This window comes from Sorex araneus, chromosome 2 (assembly GCF_027595985.1).
Source record: "Sorex araneus isolate mSorAra2 chromosome 2, mSorAra2.pri, whole genome shotgun sequence".
NCBI lineage: Eukaryota > Metazoa > Chordata > Mammalia > Eulipotyphla > Soricidae > Sorex > Sorex araneus.
The window spans coordinates 173,994,846-174,002,345 of NC_073303.1; the positions used below are offsets into that span (position 1 = coordinate 173,994,846).

The 7,500-nt window shown below is 34.1% G+C and overlaps 1 protein-coding gene and 1 pseudogene across 2 annotated transcripts in view; both read left to right on the forward strand.

Moving 5' to 3' along the window:
* Positions 1-7,500, forward strand: part of GBE1 (1,4-alpha-glucan branching enzyme 1) — a 324,287-nt gene that overhangs the window by 138,251 nt on the left and 178,536 nt on the right. The gene's annotated exons all lie outside the window — the stretch shown is intronic.
* LOC129402690 (U2 spliceosomal RNA) lies at positions 246-339 on the forward strand (annotated as a pseudogene).

Sequence of the window (7,500 nt, forward strand, 5' to 3'; positions counted from 1 at the left end):
AAGACCTATGATTTCTTACATAAATTATTACATTTAATGGTTAGGGAATTTTGAATCACAATTGGACGAAGAAACAATACACATTAATGTTTCTTGAAGGTAAGCTTTGAGTATTTGAAGAATATATACTTTTACTTTTCAGTCAGAAAGACTGTTTCATCATTATAATATATTGGCTGTTTGCTAGAATAAGTGATCTTCTTAATACTTTCTTATATATATTTTGTGTTTAAAATATAAATAACATTGCTTCTCAGCCTTTTGGCTAAGATCAAGTGTAGTAAATATATAAATAATAATATATATATTGTTGTGGACAATATATATTGTCCACTGCAATAATAGCAACTAGTAGTCTAAATAAGTGAGCTTTGCTATTTGAAAAGTGTTTGTTGTTTTTTTCAAATGTGAAACAACAATCAAATCAGTCTTTATACTTTTAGGATATTGTATGATTTTTCATTTTCAGTTTTTATCATCGGAGTGAGTCACCCTCCTGCACTGTTCCATTCTTAATTAATCAAGCAGTAGAAGTAATTTTTTCTTTGTTAAACCTTAAATTTGCTGGACTCTCATGCACTCTCTGCTTCCCTCCATCCCCGAGAGTGTCCTATAGAAACGAGAAGGCATGTTAGAAACTTAGGAAGCAAATATTAGTCACAACGAAGATCATTCATCTAGAGACATGCTGCTGCCAATATTTCTGGACAGTTTATTGCTCAATTTTGTACTTGTTTTAGTTTGTACAGTAGAGTGTCAGCATTCTGACATTTGCTATGTAGAGAACTGTATCACCACATGATATGACATAAAACGGTTGACAAATGGCAATTTTCCCAGTAATGTTTCCTTTTTTATTTTATCTGAGCCAAATCTGAATCTCCGTTAGAGGAATTCCTTCTTTATAACACTTGTAATTTGTTAAATGGAAAATTAAAAGGTATAACCTATTATGATATTTAAAAGTCTTTGTTTTAAGCAAGATAATGTTACTTCTTGAAAGTCCTGTACAATAAGGCAAAGAGTATGCTGGGTTTGCCCTTGGTTATTTTACTATTCAGACAAGCCTACATTCTAAATGTACTATACTTTGAAAAATATATAATAATTATTTTAAAAGACGTGCATGAATAAAATATGGGTAATAATAATAGAATTGGACAATGTTGTCATATCTTCTTGGATAATGACTTCCAATAAGCAGGATCAGAATGTTATTTCTTTTTCTCATTTGTTTTTCTTTATTTTTGGCAATGCATCATTTGGTTTTAGAAGCATTGAAAGGAAAGCAGAAAAATACCAGTAAAGGTGGACTATTCTAATTATAGTATCTAATGTAAAAATTCAAGAATATTTTTATGTTCTTCACAGTACTACTTAGAACAACTGAGAAAAATTAACAGTCCAAAAATATCATGCTGCAATAGTACTTACCCATAAGCAGCCTGCAATTTTTTCTGAAAGATACTCTTAATTTCATATTCAGTTCATATATTGTATATGTTCTTAGTGGACAAATATATACATTATAATTAAGTATGTTAAGCAACTCTTGCTTTTAAATTATATTGGCTATAGATATCATATATCATGTATAGAAAGTTGATTGAATTTTAATTAAAGAATATTTTTATGTGACTTAATATCATTTTAAATAAAAAACATAGAAAAGCACTAGTGTAAAGAAAAATGATTAAAAGTTATTGGAGATGTGAATTATTGGAAATGTAAATCTCACTTAGAAAGTCTATTGAGAAATGTAGAAAATTAGAGGAGAGACAATTTAGGTTTGTAATTTTAACAGAAAAATTCAAAATGTATTGCTTTAAGAGATTTTTCATGAGGCATAGCTGTCTTGGCAATATATAGTTTCTATTTTAAAGTATGCTTTAGCAGAACATATTGTATGTCACTGAATATGTGCTCAAATCATCTAACCTAGATTTCTCATAAATCATGTGAGTTGGATTTTACGTATCCCATATAAAATTAACCCCTCTACAACCTTAGATAAAATAAATAAATATGGGAAATAGCATACTGAATAAATAGATGCCCTGTTTTCGGCTGATTTTGCCTGCTTGCATTTTGGATTTAAATGCCTTGTGTATGTATTTAACCCAGAAAAAATTTGCGTTCTCTGCGGAATATGATATTTCCAGAGAGTGATACTTTTATTAGGTTGAATTGCTATCAGGGTATGATATAGATATTGGTGTTTCTTCTTCTGGTCATAAATACTATCTAAACATACTTTGGGTTTTGTTTGAGGGCCCTTTCAAGCAGTACTCTGGGAACCTGGGGACTGCTCCCAGTGATACTCATTTTTATTCAGCTTGCCAGATGGTATACAGTGGAGACCAAGGATAGGGGTTTTTGTGGACTCTGTGGTGCCCAAGAATCCCCCCAGACCACCTGGGTGTTTTTGAAGGTACCTCTAGGGAAATACCCTGTGTTTCTAGTGTTTGAATTCTGGTTCCAGGGCATTCAAAATATGTAAGGAATGGATGAGCTATCTTAGTTCAAGTGTTATTTATCTTTTTTTGCTTGAAGCTTTTTAATTCATCAACGTCATTCAATGAACTTGTCCTTATTATAGAGACTAGATTGTATTTTCTTCTAAATACTTAGTATATATTTTTAATGGTAAACCCTTTTGACAGGAATGTATTGTCAATGGCATTAATGCTCTTAATGCTCACTTCAAGAAATGGATAGCGTTCTTTCTGTAATTCTGCTGGATAAAACTTTATTTCCAAATAATGATCAAACCACATAATTTTTAGTAGACTATTAAAATCTGTAGACTCTGATCTGTGGTTTTCCCAAAATCCAAATGCTGTTAAAACTTCTGGCATATTTTTATGACATATTTTTGTTCTAATTTTGAGAGCTCTATAAGGGAATTGGAGCAACTTCCATTTTATTATTGTGGATCATGATATTTTTCATAGATTTAACTGTGCTCTTTAGGCAATTAAAATCATAAGGCTAAAGTAAACACTTAATTTAAAGATTTTTGTTAAAATTATTTCATTTCAGTAACTCAATAAATTGTGTGTTTGAATAATCATTTATGTATCAGACCCATACATTTGTGGTAGTGGAGCTTTATCTCCCTCTTTTGGAAAGCCAAGGCATGGCATTTTGATTGGTATTAAATTGTTTACAGACTTTCAGTTCACCTAATTTTCTAGCAGCAAGATGTGAAACAGAGATGCGGAAATAGTTTTCTTTGGAAATGCCTTCTGTTGGAATTTCATAATGTTAAATAAGAAATTGCTGTATATGGATGCACAAATATGTTAGCTTGGCTTGAGAACTACAGGCCATTTGAGTTTTTGTTTTAAGTATTTCAGAAATCTCTGTTGCACAAAACTTTTATTTTTATTTAAAAACATTGTTTTCCTCTTTGGTAATTATTAAATCTGATCCATGATGTCTGATTAAACATAGAATTTAAAGCAATAAATCTGCAAAGAAAACAGCAACATACCTCTTTTCTTAATTTTAGTATCCTGACCTCTGCTGTCTTCCATTATGCCCCCACTGTTTCAGTGATTTGTGGATATTATTTGATTCTATCTAGGCTGTTTCTGATCTGTTGCTGTTTTTTAAATATCTTTCTCCCTTGCTGTCTCTGTTTCTCTATGTCTCTATATTTCTAATTTTCAAAAACTGTCATCATTCTTGAGTATCCGGAGGATTGCTCCATGGCTCTGGGGGAAAAGGCAGCTCAGATAGACAAGGGACCACCATGTAAAGGGTGCTTGGAGCGCCAGCCTGGTGTGGGAGATGGGAGCTGAAAGTAGACTATAGACCAAATATGAAGGCCACTTAATATCTCTATTGCAAACCACTCCCAAAAAGAGAGAGAGAGAAAGGGAATGCCCTGCCACAGAGGTAGGTTCCGGTAGGGGGTTGGGGGTAGGGTGGTGGGAGGGATACTGGGATCATTGCTGGTGGATAATGGGCACTGGTGGTGGGAAGGGTACTCGATCATTGTATGACTGAAATGTAAGCACAAAAGTTTGTAAGTCTGTAACTGTACCTCACGGTGATTCAATAAAAAAAATAAAATTAAAAAAAAGTCATCATTCTATTCTTACTGGTTTCTAATTTCTTTTTTTTTTTTTTTTTTGCTTTTTGGGTCACATCCAGCAATGCACAGGGGTTACTCCTGGCTTTTCACTCAGGAATTACCCCTGGTGGTGCTTGGGGGACCATATGGGATGCCGGGGATCGAACCCAGGTCGGCTGCGTGCAAGGCAAACGCCCTTCCCGCTGTGCTATCACTCCGGCCCCTGGTTTCTAATTTCTTCTACTTATCTGACCATATCTTTCAAGTTTTAAAGTATATATCAGTACTTAGTGTAATCAACTCTAGTAGAGTAATTCCATTAAGTTGGAGACTAGCATTTATTCTAGCTAAACTTTCTACCTTGATATGACTTTTATTGAAAGGAAATAAAATATAACATACATGCTTACTGTGTATCATATTGGTATATTTACATTAAAAGCTAAAGTAATATTATAATGAATTTGTGATCTGTTCAGGACTACTGGTTTTCACCTTTTCTATTTTTACTTCCAGGCTGTTAGCCTCCGGTCATTAGAAGTGCTTGGAATTTACCCTGTGAATTATTCAACAGTATTGTTTTTCGTACTGATATGGCCTTGCTTATGATTGTACATACTTTATAACTTGGCATATACAATATGAACAATTCTTTCAGACTTAAAAAGATTTTCAGATCACCATTACAGTGTCCTAAGAAATCTGCTGAAATGTTCTATGAAAAGAGGATAATTTTATGAGTCAATAGAAGACTGTTTAACCATAAACACCTACATCATTTTGGTGGCTTTTCTCTGTATTAGCTTTCATAATTACATTTGGAACTTAATTATTTAATCAGTGTTATTCAGAGATTAAAATACGAATTAAGTCTACAGAATCCAAAAGAATCTAGTACAATAAATGATGTGAATATCTACTAACTGCATAAACATATACATATAGCTCTCATGAAACATGGTCTGCCCATGGGAAAGTGGTAAAGGGATCTTAAACATTAATGGAGGGATTACTCTAGCAGCATTGCAAGTATAGATCATTGATTTCCAAGTTGTACTATGATACTACAAGTAAATTACATTAAAAAAAAGTAAACCCATGGTTCTGACCTGCCTTTGAATTTGAGGAAAAATATCCCTTTCAGAAGAGACCTTACGTATTTCCTATACACAATAATTTAAGCATAGCACTGTCATTCTGTTGTTCATCAGTTTGCTCAATTTTCTCAAGCAGGCACCAGTAACGTCTTCATTGTGAGACTTTCTGTTACTGTTTTTGGCATATTGAATACGCCACAGGTAGCTTGCCAGGCTCTGCCATGCAAACAGGATACTCTTGGTAGCTTGCGGGTCTCTCGGAGAGGGACGGAGGAATCGAACCTGGGTCGGCCTCCTGCAAGGCAAATGCCCTACCTGGATGTAGTGGAAATAAGTGTTCCTCTGTACCTACACCTTCTAACATTAAAGTAACAGACCAGGGTGATAGTAGAGTGATCAGGGTTAGCTTCTCTTGCATGTATCTGACCTGGTGTGTGAACCCCGGCACCACATATGGTTCCCAACCTCTTGTAGGAGTGACCCTCCTTAACAGAGAGCAGGAATAAGCTGTGAACACAGCTGATGTGCCTTTTTTTTTTTTGAATAGTGGAAACAGATAGTGGCTTTTGTAAGTTGTCTTTGTAAATGTCACTGACATTTGCATATTTATCATAGGCTAGATTTGTTTTTTTTTTTTTTTTTTTTGCTAAATATCGTTACTTTACGGGGTCATTGATTGTGATTATGATTCCATTGACTTAATATTACATAGATAGATGGTCAGCTGGAAATGTTTGAAGTGTAATTTTGAAATTATACTCTATAATATATCACATTGGCTATTAAAGTTAGTTATTTTTACCATTTTCTGTTTATGTGAATACCCTCACCTTTCTTTCAAATCATTCTGTGAAGTCTCACTTAAAAGTACTACATCATTTACTTGTAAATCTGAAAACATAATTATTGGTAAGTAGTTACTTATGGATAGGAGGTAGGGTGTTTGCCTTGCACACAGTCGACCTGGGTTCAATTCTTCCTCCAAGAGCCCTGGAAGCTACCAAGAATATCCTGCCTGCACAGCAGAGCCTGGCAAGCTACCCGTGGTGTATTTGATATGCCAAAAACAGTAACAACAAGTCTCACAATGGAGACGTTACTGGTGCCTTGCTTGAGCAAATCAATGAAAAACAGGATGACAGTGCTACAGTACTACAGTTAATTATATTGTGGATGATTTTAACAAATATTTGGTTGATGATTTAAGCAGTTTAAGGTTATCCTATATATAATATGTGTATATATGTGTGTGTGTATATATGTATATATATGTATAAAATCTTAAAACAACTGTAAGCTGTCTGGTAAACTAAGTCATATTCCTAGCCACACAATTACTATTGAGATAAAAATGCTTTTTCAACTATAGTGTCCAAAACAGCTTCACTATCTCAAAAAATCATTTTTTCAGGTTAAATACTGTTTTGTTTCTAAGGCTTTTTGGTTGCTTCAAGCCCAGATTTGGACATACATACAGAATTTTCTTCATGCTGCTGGTTTTATTTATTTATTTTCTTGTCTCCTAGGAGATTTCTGTTTTTGTCCATCTAATTTGAAATCACTGTCGTCTTTCAGTTCCCTGAGATACCAATTGAAGTTCTACCTCTGACTTCACCTTGTATAAGACTTCTGATTCCTATTATTTTCTCGAACTTACTTTGACTCTTCACTAGCTTCTACTCCAAATTTGTTGGATTCTTCTAAAGTCATGTCCTAGGTTAAGTCAAAGAATCTTCCTCTTATTTTCATGATAAAAACTATTTCCAACCCCAATTTAGATGTTAAACTTCCTCCTCCTCTGTCTCTTCCAGACTCTAGGATTATAGAACCCCTCAGGTTCCTATATATTGCCAAAATTATTTTTCTACTCATAACATTTAGAATGTAAACTTTTAATTGAACTGGTTTTTCTTATAGGAAACAACTTTTGTTACCGAATTTCCTCAAAAAAATATGATTGAGAATATAAGTGTAGGGTGAGACAAATATGCAAATATATTGTGAGCTCATTAACTGTGGGGTAGCCATTATTGTTTAAAATTCCTCTCTTCTGTCCTCTAACGATAATGATGTTATTAAAATATTCAAGGTCGTGAGGGAGAAAAATAAATAAAAATGCCTTGGGACTGGAGCTATAGTACAGCATGTAGGGAGCTTGCCTGGCATGAGGCATACCTGGGTTTGACCCCTAGCACCCCATAAGGTCCTGCAAGCCATGAGTGATCCCTGAGCATAGAATCAGGACTAAGCCCCGAATACTGCCAGGAGAGGCCCCAGAGTGTAAAGAAAAAATAAAATAAAATAATTGATCTTACATGACTT